A 20,612-nucleotide genomic window follows, 5' to 3' on the forward strand; every position below is an offset into this window, starting at 1 on the left:
TGTTGAAACAGTGGAAGTAACAGTGAAGGATGAGAAGCAGGACTTGGATGATGTGATACATTCAGGTGAGTGAAATAAAATGTAAGCATTTCAGATAGTGAGTGAATTTTTGCTCAGTGGCACTTCAGCTTGGTGGTTGCAGATTTGATTAGGGCTGCTACTAACGATTTTTAAATAATTGATTAATCTGTTGATTAATTGGGGAATCAGATAAAAACATAAAAAAAAAAAAAAACAAGAAAGGCATTCATTTCCAACCCTTTATTTAAAAACAGAACTAAAATCTTTAGAAAGTGCACAAACATCTTGAGGTTTTAGAATAATAATAATAAATAAATAAAAATATAACACAAAAAACATACATATGTGTATGGAGGCAGTGGTGGCCTAGCGATTAAGGAAGCGGCCCCCTAAGAAGGTTGCTGGTTTGAATCCCGATCTGCCATGGTCCCACTGAGGTGCCACTGAGTAAAAGCACTGTCCCCACACACTGCTCCCCGGACGCCTGTCATGGCGGCCCACTGCTCACTCAGGGTGATTGGTTAAATTCAGAGGACACATTTCACTCTGTGCACAATCACTTCACTTTACTTTTTTTTTTTTTTTTTTTTTTTACTTTACACCAGCCAAATATATAGACTTTTAAAATAAAGTGCCACTTGAGCTGCCAGAACAAAAAAAAAAAAAGAACAAAACAAATTTAACAGGAAAATTTAACACACACACACTTACTCCTTTGTTCAGTCACTTCGCATTACAATGCAAATATGAAAAATGTGAGCAGGGAGGCAGAAGTAAGAACTGAAGTGATTGTCTTTGTGAAATACTGAAATCGACATATTTCTCAACCCTGTTAAAGAACCTGAATTAATGAAACTAATCTCATTGTCAAATTAATGTACTTGCATATTAGAACCATTTCCTACATGTTTCCTTAAGCAAGTAGCACCAATGTTATAATTTTTTTTAATTCCTTACAATGATTAAATTGTCACTTAGCACCGACCACATACCAAGTTCATTCAAGGTAGCAGTCATCAGACCCTGGATTAAAAAAACTAATCTTGATCCCAGCCAGCATTCAAATTATAGACCAATTCGTTTAGTTTTTTTTTTTTTTTCTCGTGCAGAAGGGTCAAGTGTGGGGCTGTCAACTGTAGGGTCTTTTAAAGCCCATTGAGACATGCTGTATGTGATTATGGGCTATATAAGAAATAAATGTCTTTGGATCAGTCTCTCAAAGCACTTAATCAGCACTGGGGTGAGCGCTACTGGCTGATAGTCATTCAGGCAGGTTAGGATGATGTTTTGGTTTTTTTTGGTAAGGGGACTTTGGTGGAGGATTTCAGATATACTTGGGCCAGCTGCTCTGCACAGTTCCTCAGCACACGTCACAAAGCACCAAGGTGCCACTGAGCACAAGTTTCACTATCACTTCACTATCACTTCTAAATCCTCGTTTAGCAGTTGCCAGGAACCAGGATTTATCTGCTGGTCTCTTCATTGGAGTCTGGCAGTAGTCTATACGCTTGATTCAGTATCTCGAAGAAAACAAACAGAAGCAGCGGCAGATGGTGGCATAGTACGACATTTTACATTTTTTACATTTACAGCATTTGGCAGACGCCCTTATCCAGAGCGACTTACAACGTGCTTTCAAGTTACCATCGATGAAGAGATCAATTCCGGTTCACTAGGACCCCAACTATGAATACATCTATTTAATTCACTCTGTTGTAGATTCTGTACACAAAGTTCGCCAACAAGAAAATTACAATTTAATCTAAATATTCTTTAAAGAGGAAGGTCTTGAGCTGTCGTTTGAAGGTGCTCAGTGACTGAGCTGTTCTGACCTCGAGGGGAAGTTCATTCCACCACCGAGGGGCCAAGACGGAGAAGAGTCTAGATGAATGTTTTCCTTTTACCTTCAGAGATGGAGGGACCAGGCGAGCAGTACTGGAGGCTCGGAGTAAACGAGGTGCAGTGCGGGGTGTAATAAGGGCCGTGAGGTAGGATGGTGCTGCTCCATGTTTGGCTTTGTAGGCCAGCATCAGTATTTTGAACCTGATGCGTGCAGCTACTGGGAGCCAGTGGAGGGAACGTAGCAGAGGGGTGGTATGGGAGAATTTGGGAAGGTTGAAGATCAGTCGTGCTGCTGCATTTTGTATGAGTTGAAGAGGTCGGATGGTATATAGTGGTAGACCAGCTAGAAGGGAGTTGCAGTAGTCCAGTCGTGAGATTACTAAGGACTGAACCAGTAAATTACAATTTAATCTAAATATTCTTTAAAGAGGAAGGTCTTGAGCTGTCGTTTGAAGGTGCTCAGTGACTGAGCTGTTCTGACCTTGAGGGGAAGTTCATTCCACCACCGAGGGGCCAAGACGGAGAAGAGTCTAGATGAATGTTTTCCTTTTACCTTCAGAGATGGAGGGACCAGGCGAGCAGTACTGGAGGCTCGGAGTAAACGAGGTGCAGTGCGGGGTGTAATAAGGGCCGTGAGGTAGGATGGTGCTGCTCCATGTTTGGCTTTGTAGGCCAGCATCAGTATTTTGAACCTGATGCGTGCAGCTACTGGGAGCCAGTGGAGGGAACGTAGCAGAGGGGTGGTATGGGAGAATTTGGGAAGGTTGAAGATCAGTCGTGCTGCTGCATTTTGTATGAGTTGAAGAGGTCGGATGGTATATAGTGGTAGACCAGCTAGAAGGGAGTTGCAGTAGTCCAGTCGTGAGATTACTAAGGACTGAACCAGTAAATTACAATTTAATCTAAATATTCTTTAAAGAGGAAGGTCTTGAGCTGTCGTTTGAAGGTGCTCAGTGACTGAGCTGTTCTGACCTTGAGGGGAAGTTCATTCCACCACCGAGGGGCCAAGACGGAGAAGAGTCTAGATGAATGTTTTCCTTTTACCTTCAGAGATGGAGGGACCAGGCGAGCAGTACTGGAGGCTCGGAGTAAACGAGGTGCAGTGCGGGGTGTAATAAGGGCCGTGAGGTAGGATGGTGCTGCTCCATGTTTGGCTTTGTAGGCCAGCATCAGTATTTTGAACCTGATGCGTGCAGCTACTGGGAGCCAGTGGAGGGAACGTAGCAGAGGGGTGGTATGGGAGAATTTGGGAAGGTTGAAGATCAGTCGTGCTGCTGCATTTTGTATGAGTTGAAGAGGTCGGATGGTATATAGTGGTAGACCAGCTAGAAGGGAGTTGCAGTAGTCCAGTCGTGAGATTACTAAGGACTGAACCAGTAGTTGGGTGGCCTGGGTTGACAGGTAAGGGCGGATTCGTCTGATATTGTAGAGAAGGAATCTACATGAGTGGGAAAGATTGCTGATGTGAGTTGAGAAGGAGAGTTGGTTGTCTATTGTTACTCCAAGGTTGCGGGCTGTTGCAGAAGGAGAGAGCTGCGAGTTGTCTAGGTAAATAGCAAGATCCTGATGTGGTGAAGAATCTGCTGGAATGAATATTAGTTCAGTTTTGGTGGGATTGAGTTGGAGGTGATGGGCTGCCATCCAAGACGAGATGTCTGTTAGACATGCAGAGATTTTGGAAGCAGCATGAAGATCAGAGGGAGGAAAGGAGAAGAGGAGTTGTGTGTCGTCAGCATAGCAGTGGTAGGATAATCCATGTGAGGAAATGACCTCACCAAGTGATCTCGTGTAGAGGGAGAAAAGGAGAGGACCTAGCACCGCGAGCCTTGAGGGACACCAGTGGAGAGTCTACGTGAGGTTGAGGTGGATCCTTTCCAAGTCACTTGGTAAGATCGCTCATCAAGGTAGGAAGCAAACCACTGCCATGCTGAGCCCCGAATTCCAAGCCTCTTCAGGATTGACAAGAGAGTCTTGTGGTTAACGGTGTCAAATGCAGCAGATAGGTCGAGGAGAATAAGAACTGATGACAGTTTTGCCAATCTGGCTGCATGTAGCTGCTCAGTAACCGCCAAAAGGGCAGTCTCGGTGGAATGAGCTGTTCTGAAGCCAGACTGGTTAGGATCCAGGAGGTTGTTCTGTGATAAATGGAGTGATAGCTGGTTGTAGACACAGCGCTCAAGGATTTTGGATAGAAATGAGAGGAGGGAAACTGGTCTGTAATTGTTAATGTCTGTAGGATCAGCAGTGGGTTTCTTTAGGATTGGAAGAACCCTGGCTGTTTTGAAGGCGGATGGTACGTGGCCAGATGAGATTGAGCTGTTTATGATATAAGAAATGAAAGGGATGAGGTCAGGGGAGATAGTTTGAAACATTGCAGAAGGTATTGGATCTAGTGGACAGGTGGTTGGGTTGCCTGTGGATATAATCTGAATGATTTCATCAGATGTGATCTTAGAAAATTGATTTAGAGTAGTTGTCAAATTTTCAGAAGGAAGAGTAGGATTAGTGGTGGAGAATGTCTCACAGATTTTTTCAATCTTCCCTGTGAAGAAGTTGGCAAAATCATCAGCTGTTAATGAAGTTGGGGCAGGGGGAGTCGGGGGGTTGAGTAGGGATGAGAAGATGTTGTGGAGTTTTTGAGGGTTGAGGGCAGAGGCTTCTAGTTTTGCTTTGTAGAAAGCAGTTTTAGCAGTAGTGAGGTTAGTAGAAAATTTGCGCAGAAGATTCTGGTAATCCAGTAGGTCTGAGTCAAGTTGAGATTTCTTGTGTTTTCTCTCCGCTGCTCGAAGAACTCTTCGATTGCTACGCAATGTATCGGAGAGCCAGGGCGCAGGGGGAGAAGTCCTTTTGGGTTTAGTTGATAGAGGACAGAGTTGATCAATGGAAAGGGAAAGTGAGGTGAGGAGAGAGTTAGTAGCGGTCTCTAGTGGTAAGGAGAGGAATGAGTCAGAGGTTGGGAGATGTGAAAGAATGCAGGAAGATACAGATGAAGGTGAGACAGTGTGAAGGTTTTGTCTAATGAAGGATGGACGGGGGACAGTTGTGGATCCTGTAGGTACAGTGAGTGTAAAGGTCAGGAAGTGGTGGTCAGAGATGTGAAGGGGAGTGGAAGAAAGGTCAGAAGTTGGAGAAGGACGACTGAAGACCAGGTCCAAGACATTCCCTCCTTTGTGTGTGGGAGAGATGTTGCTGTTGGTTAAGGAGAAAGAGTGGAGAAGGGGAAGAAGGCAGGATGATTGTAGCTGGGCTGATGGAAGGTTGAAGTCTCCAAGGAGAGTTAGGGGGGTTTCTAAAGAGAAAGTGCTGAGGAGAGTGTCCAATTCATCTATAAAGGGCCCAAGTGGCCCTGGGGGGGCGATATAAGACTATGAGAATGATGTTCACAGGAGAAGAAACTGAGACTGCATGGAATTCGAAAGAAGAGATGCTAAGATGTGTCAGAGGCATTGGTGTGAAGGACCAATTTCTAGATGTTAAAAGACCAGTACCCCCTCCTCTCCCAGTTTTTCTAGGAGTGTGGGAGAACGTGTAGGCAGAAGAGAGGGCAGCAGGTGTAGCAGTGTTCTGTGGGGATATCCAGGTCTCTGTTAGTGCCAGGAAGTTTAGGGAGTGGAGAGTAGTGAGACCAGAGATAAAGTCAGCTTTTTTAACAGCGGATTGACAGTTCCAGAGTCCACCTACCACCCTTGTTTGAGAAGTAGATGACAGGGTGGGGTAGATGAGGTTGTTTGTAACAGAGCCTCTGCAGCGTGAGTATGTTTTTCTGGGTCTGTAGGAGACAGTTACTGGGATAGTTTTCAGACACATGGTTACTGTGAAGAAAAAGGCTAAATGGAGGTTTAAGGAGAGATGCCAGGTTTGAATTTGACAGCTGCTGCTTTTCCGCTACAGACATAGTCTGTATGCGGAGGGGTGTGTGTCTCCTCTCTGCTCTGACTGCTGCACGAGGCTGCTGAGAGACTGACCGCCTGTGAGTGCTTTTGGACAAGAGAAGGGCTCACAGCCGCACCCGCTGCTCGTTGAAAATGTGACACTGATTTCAAATGACAGTTCAACAAACAAGTTAATAATATTAAGTCACTTACATTTTTTATGAAATAATGACTTTTTTGGGTCTATTTTAGCAGCGAAAATAGATACGATCAAACAAAGATCACAAATTTGAAAAAAAAAAAAAAAATTTCCCTCTCATCCTGTAGCCTACTCACGCCCCCCCTGCGCGCCACCCACTCTGTACTAGAGCATCCAGACAGTGGTGCGTTGCAGTAATCTAACCTTGATATAATAAAGGCATGGACCAACTTTTCTGCATCGTGCATTGAGATGATATTTCTTTTTTTTGCATTATTTCTAAGGTGAAAGAATGCTATACTAGTGATATTATCTACAAGTGAATCAAATGAGAGACCTGCATCAATGTGGACACCTAGATCCTTTACTTCCGTACTTGGTGAGATAGAAAGGCCATCCAGAGTTATTATGTAGTCAGCCAGCTTATGCCATGCTGCTTGAGACCCATGTACGAGAGCTTCTGTCTTATCAGGGTTTAACAGAAGAAAGTTGGTAAGCATCCTAATGTCCTTCAGACAATTCTCTATTTTTTTCAGCTGCTGCCTCTCATCTGGCATTGCTGATTGATACAACTGTGTGTTGTCAGTGTAGCAATGAAAGCTAATACCGTGTTTGCAAATGTATAAGGAAACTAGTAGGACAGAACCTTGTAGAACACCAATCTCTACTTTACTATATGAAGAAGAATCACCATTGATGTCCACAAACTGATACGATCTGAGCAAGACACATAATCCTGAGTGTCTCCAGCGGGGGACTGTCCCTGTAACTTCTGATTGTAAGTCTCTCTGGATAAGGTTGTCTGATAAATGCTGTAAATGTCTTGCAGCTGAATGAAGCCAGGTTTCCATGAACACCAACATGCAGCTCTCCTTGATCATGCAGTTTGTTGCAACCTGTAGCCTCAATTAATCCATCTTGTTGACAATGGATCTGCCATTTGCGAGGATGAGGCTTTGAAGCGGTGGTATGTGCGGCTGTTTCCGCAGCCTAACTAGTTTGCTGGCCCTGCAGCCTCGCTTTTGCTCCCACCATCTTGGGACAGGACCATATAACAAGTACCGTATACCAAGCATAAGAAACGGAATGTAACCTTTCTTCTTATGATGACTTAACGGGACAAATTTCAGATCTGATCGTCTAAACTGCCGCTCTATGAAAGGTGAAGCAGAACGGCCAAAAGCTCTCTTTACACCTATCGCCATTTCTAACCACTGCAGGACCATAGACAGGCTAGGGGAACTCATATAAATGTCAATAAACTAACAATGTGAAATTTTCATGACAGGGGACCTATGTTAGACTAACTTTTCTTACCCAAGTCAGACTATAAGAAAGTATAACCGAGTGAATAAAATGATTGTATTCGTGGTTAGTGATTGTATTCTTTCCTAGTGAACCAGTACTGATTATTTCATTATGGTAACATTAAAGCTCGTAGAGACCATAATAGACTGGCAGCTGTAATTGCAGCAAAAGGTGGTTCTACAAATTATTGACTCAGGAGGCTGAATAATTACAAAGTTATTTATTTGTAAAAAATATTTGGAATCCTGTATGATTTTCGTTCCACTTCTCAAGTGTAAGAGATAAGATCAACCTTTATTAGTCCCACAAGTGGGAAATTGCATTCGTCACGGCAGAAAGTGGATAGAAGCAAAGGTAATAACAGCAAAAAATAAATATGTATAGGTATTTATCTTCACAGTGTACAATCGATATCTACACATGTACAATTGGTAACTACCGTGGTGTATTTGATGTGTGTGCTTACGTGCCAGTGTGTGTGTTTGTCTGTGTGTGTGTGGCCAACTGTGGGGTCTTTGTTGTACACCACTTTTTATTGGTTTTTCACATGGAATTCCAATAAAATAGATTCATGTTTGTGGCTGTAATGTGACAAAATGTGAAAAAGTTCAAGGGGGCCGAATACTTTTGCAACCCACTGTAAAAGAGCGGACAGGTGATGTGTTGATGGAAGCTGAGGCAGTGAAGCTGAGTCTAGCTTTAGGCAATTACAAAAGCAAAAGATGTGTAAAAAAACCTTTGACCATAGAAAAATGACATTAATAAAGTTTTAATGACTTGTAATGTGCACAGTGCATGCTGGTACAGTCATGTGGGTCATGTCTGGTTCAGGCTTTTAAAAAGCTGTACTTGTTGGGCTCAGGTCTACTCGCCTCTCTCTGACTGCAGTTTTGTGTGTGTGTTTATGGTTCCTGTTTGTTAACTGTTGGGCGTGTTTGAGCTCCTCTAGACCACTGCTTCCTTCTCCACGTTTCTTAAACCCCTAGACTTCGGGATGTGACAAATTGGGGCTCCTGGTTATTTTGTCCTGGTTCTGTGTTTGTGGTCAGCTCCCTGTCTTTGCACATTTGTTGGTGTGGAACGAGTTGTGGGTTACACTGGTGGGAATTGTAGATCCGGTAGGTTAGTTTGTCTTTTGGGGACTTTGCTGTGGCAGTGCCCTCGCTGCACAGCACCACGTTTGCTATTTTACCCTGCTTTTTTTAGGATGGTGATTAATTTGTGTTCACAATCACAGGGGTGGGTCTAGTGAAAGTGAAGAATAATAAGTCTATTTTTTACTTCATTATGGGCTGTTATTGTCATTTTTTCTGTATCTTTGTCATAGATGTTAAACCAGAAAAATCATCAGATTCAATCACATCTCTGATCGGTGGTAAAATACTGAAACCAACAGGAATTCCTATGAAGAAGGGGTTGGATGATGAACAATATTCAGGTGAGTGGAGTTCTGTTTCATATAAAGAACTGTATTGAAACACATCAGGCTTTTTACTATCAGGGAACCATGAATGACACTAACTACAAATGTGGCAGACATAACCATTAGCAGAAATTATGCTCTGTTCAGTTTAGTTCACAGATCTTTATTTGTCCCATAACAGAAGCAGCAAGGTGCATAATTTTAAAAAGTGAAAAAATGAGAACCTCAAATCTGAGTAGATTTGAGTTGGGGGTGGGGTTGGGTGAGTGTGAGGTGATAGTGGTTGATTTGGAGGGATGTCAGGACAGCTTTGGGGACAAAGGTGACCTTCCTCCTCTGTGTCCTCCAGTCGGAGGAATCACAGCCAGTGTTTGGTAGGGAGCAACTCAAAGGCAGAGTGAGGGGTCTCTAATAATCTTGAGTGCAAACCTGCATGTCTGCTGGTCACAGATGTGGGATCTCACAGGCAGTCCAATAATCTTAGAGCACACAGTGACAGTGCTCTGTATCCGGTTTCTGGTGGAATGGAACCAGCAGATGATTGAGAATGATATGACACTCTCGTAGTTAAAAGTCAGTAAAATGTCTTTTCTGACTCCAAAGAAATTAAGCTTCCTGAGGAGGTTTTGCTGCTGATGACACTTTCTGAGAATCTCCTCTGTGTTGGAGGAGAACTTCAGCAAGGTCCTTCCCATCAGGGAATTCTTAGTTTGCACAACTGCTCTCTGAAAGGTCATAAAAAGGTTTAATAAAATAAATAAATAATATACTATAATATATATTCATGCACTTCCAGACTTCTTCAAACTTTGTCTTCAAGTGGCATTAGATTAATAAACTGATCAACTTTGAGATATAATGCATTTAAAGATCTTTTTTGTCAGTTTTTTCATAATTTCTAGTGTTTATTTATTACAGTGTGTTTTATGGGTTTTATTGTCGTCTTATTTTTCTTTTAGTCACAGGGTACAGTCTTGTGTGGCAGTGAAATCCACTGAACTGATTTTAAGGTTATCAACACCTTATTTATGTATTTATTTATAAGACTATTTTGGAGAACAAATAAACCTGATATAAGCAAGTACACCCAAAATGATATATATTGTATAGATCATCTGAACTATCCCCCATTTTTGGTATCTTTCCAAGAATTAGATTAGATTTGTGAAAATAATTTGGCACACCTGTAGTCAAAAGGTATCCCAAATGATCTTTTTTACACAAATTGTGTCTTGTGCTTCCTCACAGTGGTGGCATGGCAGGTAAGAAAGTAAACTCGCAACCGAAGGTTTGCAAGTTCAAAGCCTGAACTGCCAAGGTGGCATTGAGGTATCATTAAGCAAGGTACCCTGCCCACACACTGCTCCCTGGGCAGCTTTCATAGCTACACACTAAGTGTGATGGGTTAAATGCAGAGGACACATTTAGTTGTTTCTCCATATGCAGTGCTGCTGTGTATCACAATGACAAAAACACTTTCATTTTCAACAACCAATTTATTATTCACCAATTGTGTCCAAAAACCTTGCTTAAAATGTCATGTAATTTCATGGATCAAGTTCAAGTGTCTTTAAATTGTTTGATTTTACAGATCAGGAAAGCAAATTCGCTGATCAAAGGTGTAAAGAGGAAACTGAAGAAAAGCTGCACCAGTTCAACAAGTATGACAACAGTTTAAGACGAGTGAAGATTCTTCAAACACGACAGAGAAATTATTCTAAAGAGAAGCTTTACCAGTGTGAAAAGTGTGGGAAGAATTTTTCAAGAGACTCAAACCTTAAAATTCACAAGAGGACACATACTGGAGAAAAGCCCTACCAGTGTGTACAGTGTGGGAAGAGTTTTACACAAGCAGGATCCCTTAAAATACACATGAGGACACATACAGGAGAAAAGCCCTACCCGTGTGTTCAATGTGGGAAGAGTTTTACACGAGCATCAAACCTTACAAAACACAAGAGGACACATACAGCAAACCTTTACCAGTGTACTCTTCGCTGTAAATACTTAACAACATTGGGTCAACTCAAGTGTAATCAACATGAACATACTGATGTAAAGCTCTTCAAGTGTATAGCAGTCGTTCAACTGAAGAAATTAGATATAGTTGCACCTGTACATTATGGTAAAATACTGGAACCAACAGGAATCGATGTGAAGGAAGAGTTGGATGATTAAATCTGTTCAGGTGAGTGGAGTACTAAAGTTTGAAGGGGCTTGTAGTGATCTGGATATCAGTGTGAGCGGTGTGTATCAAGCATCTTAAACTCGGCTCCTTTAAAGGAACACAAAAACGCACTCAGTGAATAGAGAGCAGCACGTGTCCCTAATGTTAACGATTAGTACTTAGGCTCGCGTTGGAATAAACCTTCCACCTAAACTCGATTAGAAGCACCTCCCTCCTGTCACTCCCAAATTTAGTATTTAACTTGATTTATCCACTTTTCTATAAACCAGCGTGGCAGGAGAGACTTACCTCTGGTAGAGTAAAAAAAGGTCTTACAGGAGCATGCATGCGCACACACCAGGAACTACATGGTAGGAGACATAAAACCATAAATAATATTATACATTTTACAAAGAAAATAAGACACCAGGAATGGCATGTTTTGGTAATATTCAAACACATAACCTGCTACACCATCAACTGATACACAATCCTACACCATACGTACTGTCTGACATGGAATGACACTCCTATACCACCTGTACAGATACAAAAAGATATAATTTCCCCATTCAGTTAGAAAACTACCCGCGAAGCAGATTTGAAAAATAAGGATGGTTGATCAGACCTCCCACCCTTCAAGAACATAAAGATTGAGAGTTTTCTGTCATCTTCAGAGTTTGTGTCGGAAAGCACCTGGTACATGTGTATTCCAGCCTCACACATCCATCTCCTTTGTTTCCCAACCTCTAGACGGGGACGTGACATGGTGGTAGTAGCCTAGTGGGTAAGACACTCGCCTATGAACCAGAAGACCCAGGTTCAAATCCCACTTACTATTATTGTGTCCCTGAGCAAGACACTTAATCCTAAATTGCTCCAGGGGGACTGTCCCTGTAACTACTGATTGTAAATCGCTCTGGATAAGGGCATCTGATAAATGCTGTAAATAAATTATTACCTGGTCTTACTGATGTCAGCCCACCGTGACTCATTAAAGATATTATGGATCTAGCTCCCTGCATTCAGACATTGATTAATAGTAGTCTTACCTCCGGCATTGTTCCAGCTTACTGCAAAGAGGCTTTAGTTCAACCAATGAACAAGAAACCTTATCTAGACACCTCTACTCTTTTACACCAATTTCTAAACCACTATTTATTTCAAAGCTCCTGGAAACAACAGTCCTGTCCCAGCTTCAGTTCATTTGGATAACCATAAGCTCCTTAAACTTTTATAGTCAGGTTTTAAAGGCCTCCATAGCATGGAGACTGCCTTGTTGGAAGTTTATAAGGTTTATGGGCAGTGGTGACCTAGCGGTTAAGGAAGCAGCCTCGTAATTATAAGGTTGCTGGTTCGAATCCCGATCCGCCAAGGTGCCACTGAGCAAAGCACCATCCCCACACACTGCTCCCTGGGAGCCACTGCTCACTAAGAAGGATGGGTTAAATGCAGAGGACACATTTCACTGTGTGCACTGTATGCTGCATTGCTGTGTTTGAAAATGACAATCACTTCACTTTAATGATCTTTTATCTTTTAGCTGTTGATTCTGGTGATTATGCCCTTCTCATACTGCTGGACTTAACAGGAGCATTTGATACAGCCGACCATAGTATATTAATTTCCCGACTGGAGCATTGTGTGGGTATTAAAGGGACTGCACTAGATAGGATCTAAACCAACCTCTATGACAGAAGTTTTTAGTTCAGCATTGGTGACTGTACATCGTCCTAGACACCTGTTCAATACGGGATACCCCAGGGCTCTGTACTTGGTCCTTTGCTGTTTTCCTTATACACACTCCCACTAGAAACCATTTTAAGAAGACATTTTATTCAATTTTTATGCAGAAGACATGCAAATCTACCTGCCCCTAAAACAGACACACACCAGCTTTTTAAAATAATTAATTGATTGCCTGGATGACATCAAAGAATGGATGGCTCAGAACTTTTTTTTATTTTTAATCAAAGCAAAACAGAGGTTTTATTTTTAAGCCCTAAATTGCCCTAAATTGGACCTTGGTTCCCTAGTCCTCAGTACGGAACCTGGGTGTAATCATGGATGGTGGTTTTAAAATGGACAAGCAGATAGGTTCTGAGACTTTTAGCTAAAGCCATTTTTTAATTTCAATGGTTTTGAGAAGGCCGTCCATGTTTTTATTACATTGCGGCTTCACTACTGGAACACTCTCTATCTTGATCTCCCACAGTCACTGTTATCACTGCTTCAGCTGGTCCAGAATTCTCACTGGTACTAAAAAGAGAGAGCACATAACCCCAGTTCTTGCATCACTGCACTGGTTAATTTAAGAATTCAGTTTAAATTCTCACTGAAGCCATCAAAACTATGAAGAGTGATGGAGTGCTGTGGCAGATGACCTGGCCTCCACAGTCACTGGACCTGAACCCAGTCAAGATGGTTTGGGGTGAGCTGGACCGCAGAGTGAAGGCAAAGGGGCCAACAAGTGCTAAACACCTCTGGGAACTCCTTCAAGACTGTTGGAAAACCATTTCAGGTGACGACCTCTTGAAGCTCATCGAGAGAACGCCAAGAGTGTGCAAAGCAATAATCAGAGCAAAGGGCGGCTATTTTGAAGAAACTAGAATATAAAGCATGTTTTCAGTTACTACACCTTTTTTTTGTTAAGTACATAACTCAACATGTGTTCATTCATAGTTTTGATGCCTTCAGTGAGAATCTACCAGTGTAAATGGTCATGAAAATAAACACATTGAATGAGAAGGTGTGTCCACACTTGTACTGTTCCAGAGGGGTGGAGATATTAATGCTGTCTAAGGGAGCTCATGCGTCTGGTGTCGCACACACACCCGTCACAGCAACGCACATATTCCTTTACATAGCCCCTCTCCATGTTGAGCTGGAAAAAAATCTATATTTTGTTAGGTGCAGAGTTCTAGTTTGACCTTAGTGAACTTGCAGCACAAAACTCCTGGGCAGGACTAGCTGGAACCTCAAGATTCCACCTTGGACTCCAAGTCCATCCCAGTGTTTCAGCACGGTCAGCATCCTCAAATCCATACCATCTTTCTTGTCTGGTGGGGTGTCTTATTACAGTTTGATCACTGTATCTTGAAGATCCTCGAGGTCACACAAGGTGATTGAGGGCAAGACATCTTGACCAACTGGTAGAATCTGTTGAAGATGTTGGATCAGGTGAGTAGTTCTGCACAGAAGGAGTGCAGACATCTTCCTTCATAGCAGCCTCACCTGATAGATTACAAATCTGGATCCACTGCCAGAATTGTAATGTGAGACTTGATTAGAAATTCAACATCATGTGCATGAATGACTGTACAGAGTCCTTGTGGCATTCTGTTGTATTCATACTACCTGTAGCAACCCTTGGATCCAGAAGTGAGTCTCGACTGATGCTTAGTTTATTTTTGCTTTATTCAAAGTTCTTGAGAACCCATCCAGTCTTTGTCTCTTTACAGCACAGTGAAAACTACATGAAAATAGACAGAAACATACACATAACTATACATTTTACACAATTCAGAATTATAAATACACATGAAAATAAGGAATGCAAACATACAGCAGGACAATTTATTAATTGTCTGTTAATTTATCTGTTAATTTACAAGTGGCCAAGACCATCTTCGGCAATACACATGCAGCTCAAACTGGGCAACAAACTAAATCCAGTGAACAACAGAGCATGGCGCAGCTCACTTAACAATCAACACCTGCTGGCCACATTAATCAAACTCCTCCCACGCAAACCACAGCACCACCCACAGGACAAAACACAAGACCACATGGACACACACATCATCACAAACGCATGAACGACCTACATTATAGAAAATATAATGAATACAATAAAATCTTAATATTTATATCAAGACAATGTCAAACACATAAAAGGACAATTGTGGTCCTTTACACTACCCAACAAGCGTTGTGAAAGCGGTGTGCTTTTTATACTCCTCAAAGAAGGCATTACCCCCTAATGCTATAAGACAGTCTGCCTGAAATAATAAAATATTTACAAAAACTTTCTTTTGTGAGATATGCTGTATATTGGTATAATCATTATAATATGTACCTTGTGGTGTGTTCATGTTTTCACACTTTGGATCACATTAGGGCCTATGTTTATGTTTGAACTGAGTATATAAAGACAATATGAACCTTTTCTCTTTGCAGAATGTCTTAAATTACTTGGGCTGGGCAGATAAAACAGATATTTTAAGCTGAACTCTGCTATTATTCTAAAGTGCATGTGGTTAGTGAAAGTGTTGTGATATTGTGAAAGTGCCGCAGCACAGAACACATGACGAAATGGGACCCATCAACAGTCACACTTGGATGGGTGTTTTGGAATTTGCATTAAATTGAAGCAGCAAATTGTGATTCTATACTGTCATTTCACACTGTTAAAATATGAACAACATGTAGAACATACTTTTAATAGGCAAAAGCCATATTTTGCAACTGACCCTATGTGATTACATTGTATTCATTTAATTTCATTTGTACAAATGTACAAACAACATTAATAAAATCTATATATTATCTTAAAATATTAAATATAAAATTATATATTGTATTTTACTATATTTCATTTTATTTGATTACTCACAGCTTCTAGTTTTACTTGGGAGTTCTGAAATTGACGAATCTGCTTCTGTTTACATCTGCAGGAAAACCAAGTAAAACACAAACAAGTGCACGCGCGAGTCACCCTGCTGACGTAAATGATCCGTTTTTAGAGTTTTTATGATTTTGGGTATTGGTAAGTAGTTTTATTTCACATAAAGTGTAATTGAATGTAGAAACGCGTGTTATTTGGACTGTTTAAAGTGGCGGTCTGGTGAGGGAGGATCGGGATAAATTAAACTCGCTCTACACACAGACTCTGGTCAGACTTCAAAATGTTCTTCTGACTCTTTTTATAAAAGCTTAAATGTAAGTAGTTTGTGTCCAGCGGGATGGTGAACAGGTTTAACAGCAACAGATACAGTTATGCTAAAGTAGTTTCACGTTAGCAGCTAAATGCTCATTCAGACTGATGTCTGGGATCATTCACACTTTTAATGTGGAGACTTTTTCTTCACTGTTCTTTATACAACACATTTCCAACATCACCAATCACATTTAAATAAGAAAACACTCTGCTGTGATTGTCTGTAAAAGACTGCAGCAGCTCACATGAGCTACAAGCCTTTTTATGTGAATAGAGAGAAGCTGGAGTTGGTTGTGCTCGCTGTAAAATTAGCTGTAACTGAGGAATCTCCTGGGAATCATTTATAAAGGTGACTGTGTGTCTTTATGTAATATCAGAAATCTGCTTTGTCTATTTATGTGTGTTTTATAGGAATACTGTTAGGAATACTATGAATGTTGGGTGTCCTGCAGAAAATAATTCTAGAATGATTATTGGTGATAAGATGATTGTTGAAAGAACCTTCTGCTTCATTCCAAGGTCCCAAGATGGATCCCAGTCTGTCTCTGTTACCTGCTGATCTGAGGAGTGTAGACCAGAGCAGCACACATGTTAAACCAGAAATATCACCAGATACCATCACATCTCTGAACTGCGGTAAAATACTGGAACCAACAGGAATTGTTGTGAAGGAAGAGTTGGATGATGAAGAATATTCAGGTGAGTCCAGTTAAAAAAATTGGAGGGAATTCTATTGATCTGGATATCAGTAAGAATTTTAGAAGTGACCATATTCAGGTCTTTTCTCATAATTCTTTCACTTCTCTGTCTGAATGCTTGTGGGGAGCATCTGGCCGTTGCTGGTTTATGGTGAAATTCAGGGTGGTAGTAGCCTAGTGGGTGACCCTTCGCCTTTGAACCAGAACCCTTTGTGTCCCTGAGCAAGACACTTAACCATGAGTTGCTCCAGGGGGACTTTCCTTGTAACTACTCCAGTAAATCGATAGATTTCGGCTAATGTCATGAATTTTTCTTAGTCTTTTGCACCCTTCTTTGTGTTTTCAATTCAGTCAGCTGAGTATTTAATATCATTAACAGGTTTAGAAATACAGTGTCTGACAAAAGTGAGTACATCTAAAGTGAGTACAGCTGAAGATTTTCAGATACTAATCAATAGAATTTTATTTTTTTTATCAAATCCCTGGAATCATTACATAAATGCCAGCATCTGCTAGTTCACGGAAATCCCCAGTAGACTGTAGACTACAACAATTTTCAACATGCATCTCAGTGGGCAGCCTCTTCTCTGGCCCAAACCCAACAGAATATAGCTGAAGTCCGACAGAATCCCACCTTACTTGAGAAGTACAGCTTTTTAAAAGCCAGATTTTCTTTGCAAACACTAGACTATTAGGAAAGGAAATGTGCATTGAAACCTCCTCATCATACATTTTTGCATCTCTCTCATGATAATTAAAACCTGACGATGGTGGCAGAGAGTTGCAAATCAAATTAACATTTAGTTTAGAAATTAACATTTGATAAAACATGTGAAACACCAATCACCAAATTTCAATTTCAGTCAATTTATCATTGATTCATGTAATGGTGTCTTGGACAATTCATGTAATTAAATCATATCAAACTGCTAAATTCAGTAAATTCTTATTTAAACATGGAAAAAGCTTATACAATTGTAGCAATTAAACTTCTGATTTAATAATGCAGATAAATACATGTAAAATGTAAATCAACAAATCATTCCTTCAGAAAACATAACAAGGTAATATTAAGACAACTTGGCAAATTATCTTTAAATACTTGCTCCATTTTGCCTGGCTTAGGAATTGCTGGAGGTCAGCTCCATCTCTTAGATGCTCCCAAATTTGCCAGGAAAGCCCAGGAAACACATGGAAACACAGTCCACCTGACTTGTCTAACTTCACCTGAGAATTATTGGCCCAAAGAGGCAGAAAAATTCACATTTGTACCAGGGCCTACTAGAAGTAGTACCAGGGACCACCTTTGGAGGTAATGGGATGGTGGCTGTGGAGGGAAAGGGAACATCCATGCCCTGCCATGACGATTGTCATGGCATGCAAGTGTGATCTGGAATCTGATCTGATGATGAATTTTTGTTTGGTTGTACAGAGTGGGTGTGGTCTGTGTGAATAAACAAGGGTACAATTTCAGAGCTGTGAGGATTATCCACAGGAATCGGAGGGCAGAGAGAAGAGTCGAAAAGCAGTCAGGGTTCAATGTCAGTCAGTCTGTGGGGTGTGTGGTTCAGCAGCCAGAAGTCTGTCCACCAGAGTAAGGAAATCCAGAAAAAGTTATTTTCAGAGTACAATTTCCAATAGCAATTAATTAAAAAAATTGTATAAAAATTGAGGCACCAAAATTTGAAATATTATTCAGCTTGCTCAAATTGTCTTGAAATTTGAGCTCAGGCTTATAATGCTCCATTGTATCAATTACAGTTATTGGTTTTACATATCCTCGAGCTTGCCTATGCAACCAGAAAGACATCCACTAAGGTGAGCACCGTCCCCACACATTGCTCCCCGGGCGCCTGTCATGGCTGCCCGCTGCTCACCAAGGGTGATTGTTTAAAAGCAGAGGACACATCTTGTTGTGTCACCATGTTCTGAGCTGTGTATCACAATGACAACCACTTTTACTTGTCTTTAGGGAGGAGAGAGAGGGCAGGAGAGAGTGACACATTTTGTTTTGTCCAGACCATTCCAACAGTCTTGAAGGAGTTCCAAGAGGTGTTTAGCACCTCTGTAAAGTTTTTGCAATTTTTCCGGACTGACTGACCTTCATTTCTTAAAGTAATGATGGCCACTTGTTTTTCTTTAGTTAGCTGATTGGTTCTTGCCATAAAATTAATTTTTAACAGTTGTCCAATAGGGCTGTCAGCTGTGTAGTAACCTGACCTCTGCACAACACAACTGATGGTCCCAATCCCATTGATAAAGCAAGAAATTCCACTAATTAAGCCTGATAAGGCACACCTGTGAGGTGAAAACCGTTTCAGGTGACGACCTCTTGAAGCTCATCGAGAGAATTCCAAGAGTGTGCAAAGCAGTAATCAGAGCAAAGGGTGGCTATTTTGAAGAAAATAGAATATAAAACATGTTTTCAGTAATTTCACCTTTTTTGTTAAGTACATAACTCCACATGTGTTCATTCATAGTTTTCCTTCAGTGAGAATCTACCAATGTAAATGGTCATGGAAATAAAGAAAACACATTGAATGAGAAGGCGTGTCCAAACTTTTGGCCTGTACTGTACATATATACACATGTACACATTTTGATATCCCACTACTGAAGGTTTTGCAAGCTGAGTACTGCCTCATCAGGTAACATGTACAAGCCAAAATACATTAGAAGTCATTACTTTGCTTTGACCCCAGTGATACACACCAATATTGGCAAACTATTTGACATTATAGAATAGATTCCATTTTATTTGTTTTATCTCCCTAGACATATCATTTGACTAGTCAAGTTCAGACATGTCTTTGATGGCTTTTAATTGTTTTTTTACAGAACATGAAAGCAAATTCGCTGATCAAAAATGTAAAGTGGAAATTGAAGAAAAGTTGCATCAGATCAACAAGTATGACAAAGGTTTAAGACAAGTGAAGATCCTTGAAACACGACAGAGAAACTATTCAAAAGAGAAGCCTTACCAGTGTAAAGAGTGTGGCAAGAGTTTTACATGAGCATTACATCTTATAATACACAAGAAGATACATACTAGAGAGAAGCCTTACCAGTGTGTTCAATGTGGCAAGGGTTTTACACAAGCAGGATCCCTTAAAACACATCAGAGGATACATACTGGAGAGAAACCCTACCAGTGTGTACAATGTGGGAAGAGTTTTACACAAGCAGCAAACCTTATAACTCACAAGAGAACACATACTGGAGAGAAGCCCTACCAGTGTGTACAATGTGGGAAAGGTTTTACACGAGCATAACTGCTTAGAAGACACAAGATGATACATACTGGAGAGAATCCATACCAGTGTAATTTGTAGGAAGAGTATTACAGAAGCATCACACCTTATAACTCACAAGAGGACACATAGTGGAGAGAAGCCCTACCAGTGTGTACAATGTGGGAAGAGTTTTACACGAGTATCACACCTTGTGAGACACCAGAGGACACATACTGGAGAGAAGCCCTACCAGTGTGTACAATGTGGCAAGAGTTTTACACAAGCAGGAAACCTTAAGAGGACACATACTGTAAATATCTACCAGTGCTCTCTTTGCTCTAAAGGCTTTATAACATTAGATAAACTCAAACATCATCAACATTTACATACTGAAGAAAAGGCAGACAAGCCTACAGAGAAGTGGAACAGTGGAAGTAACAGTGAATGATGAGAAGCGGGACTTTGATGATGTGATTCATTCAGGTGAGTGAAATAAAATGTAAGCATTTCAGATAGTGGGTGTATTTCTGTAAATAAATATCCTACGCACACACATTTCCCCCTGTAATAGGGTCTGCTAAATAAAGTAAAGTAAAGTAAAGACTGGAGATATAGTTTCTCCAGCGTGTCCTGGGTCAACCTGGGGGCCTCCTGCTGGCAGGACATGCCCAAAAAAACCTCCCCAGGGAGACGTCCAGGAGGCATCCTGACCAGATGCCTGAACCTCCTCAACTGGCTCCTTTCGATGTGGAGGAGCAGCGGTTCTAAGGATGCGCACGGCCACCCTATGGGGGAAACTCATTTTGGCCGCTTGTATCCGCGGTCTCGTTCTTTTGGTCTTTACCCAAAGCTCATTACCATAGGTGAATACGAATGGTACATAGATCAACAGGTAAATTGAGAGCCTTGC

At 41.1% G+C, this 20,612-nt stretch overlaps 1 protein-coding gene and 1 long non-coding RNA gene across 2 annotated transcripts in view; one reads left to right on the forward strand and one right to left on the reverse strand.

Moving 5' to 3' along the window:
- LOC114785464 (zinc finger protein 493-like) overlaps positions 1–20,612 on the reverse strand; it is a 478,845-nt gene that overhangs the window by 316,172 nt on the left and 142,061 nt on the right. The gene's annotated exons all lie outside the window — the stretch shown is intronic.
- On the forward strand, positions 4–11,847 carry LOC114785920 (uncharacterized). Its single transcript, XR_003749121.1, has 3 exons — positions 4–65; positions 8,570–8,680; positions 10,257–11,847. It is a non-coding gene; the product is annotated as an uncharacterized LOC114785920 (long non-coding RNA).

This window comes from Denticeps clupeoides, chromosome 3 (assembly GCF_900700375.1).
Source record: "Denticeps clupeoides chromosome 3, fDenClu1.1, whole genome shotgun sequence".
Classification (NCBI taxonomy): Eukaryota; Metazoa; Chordata; class Actinopteri; order Clupeiformes; family Denticipitidae; genus Denticeps; species Denticeps clupeoides.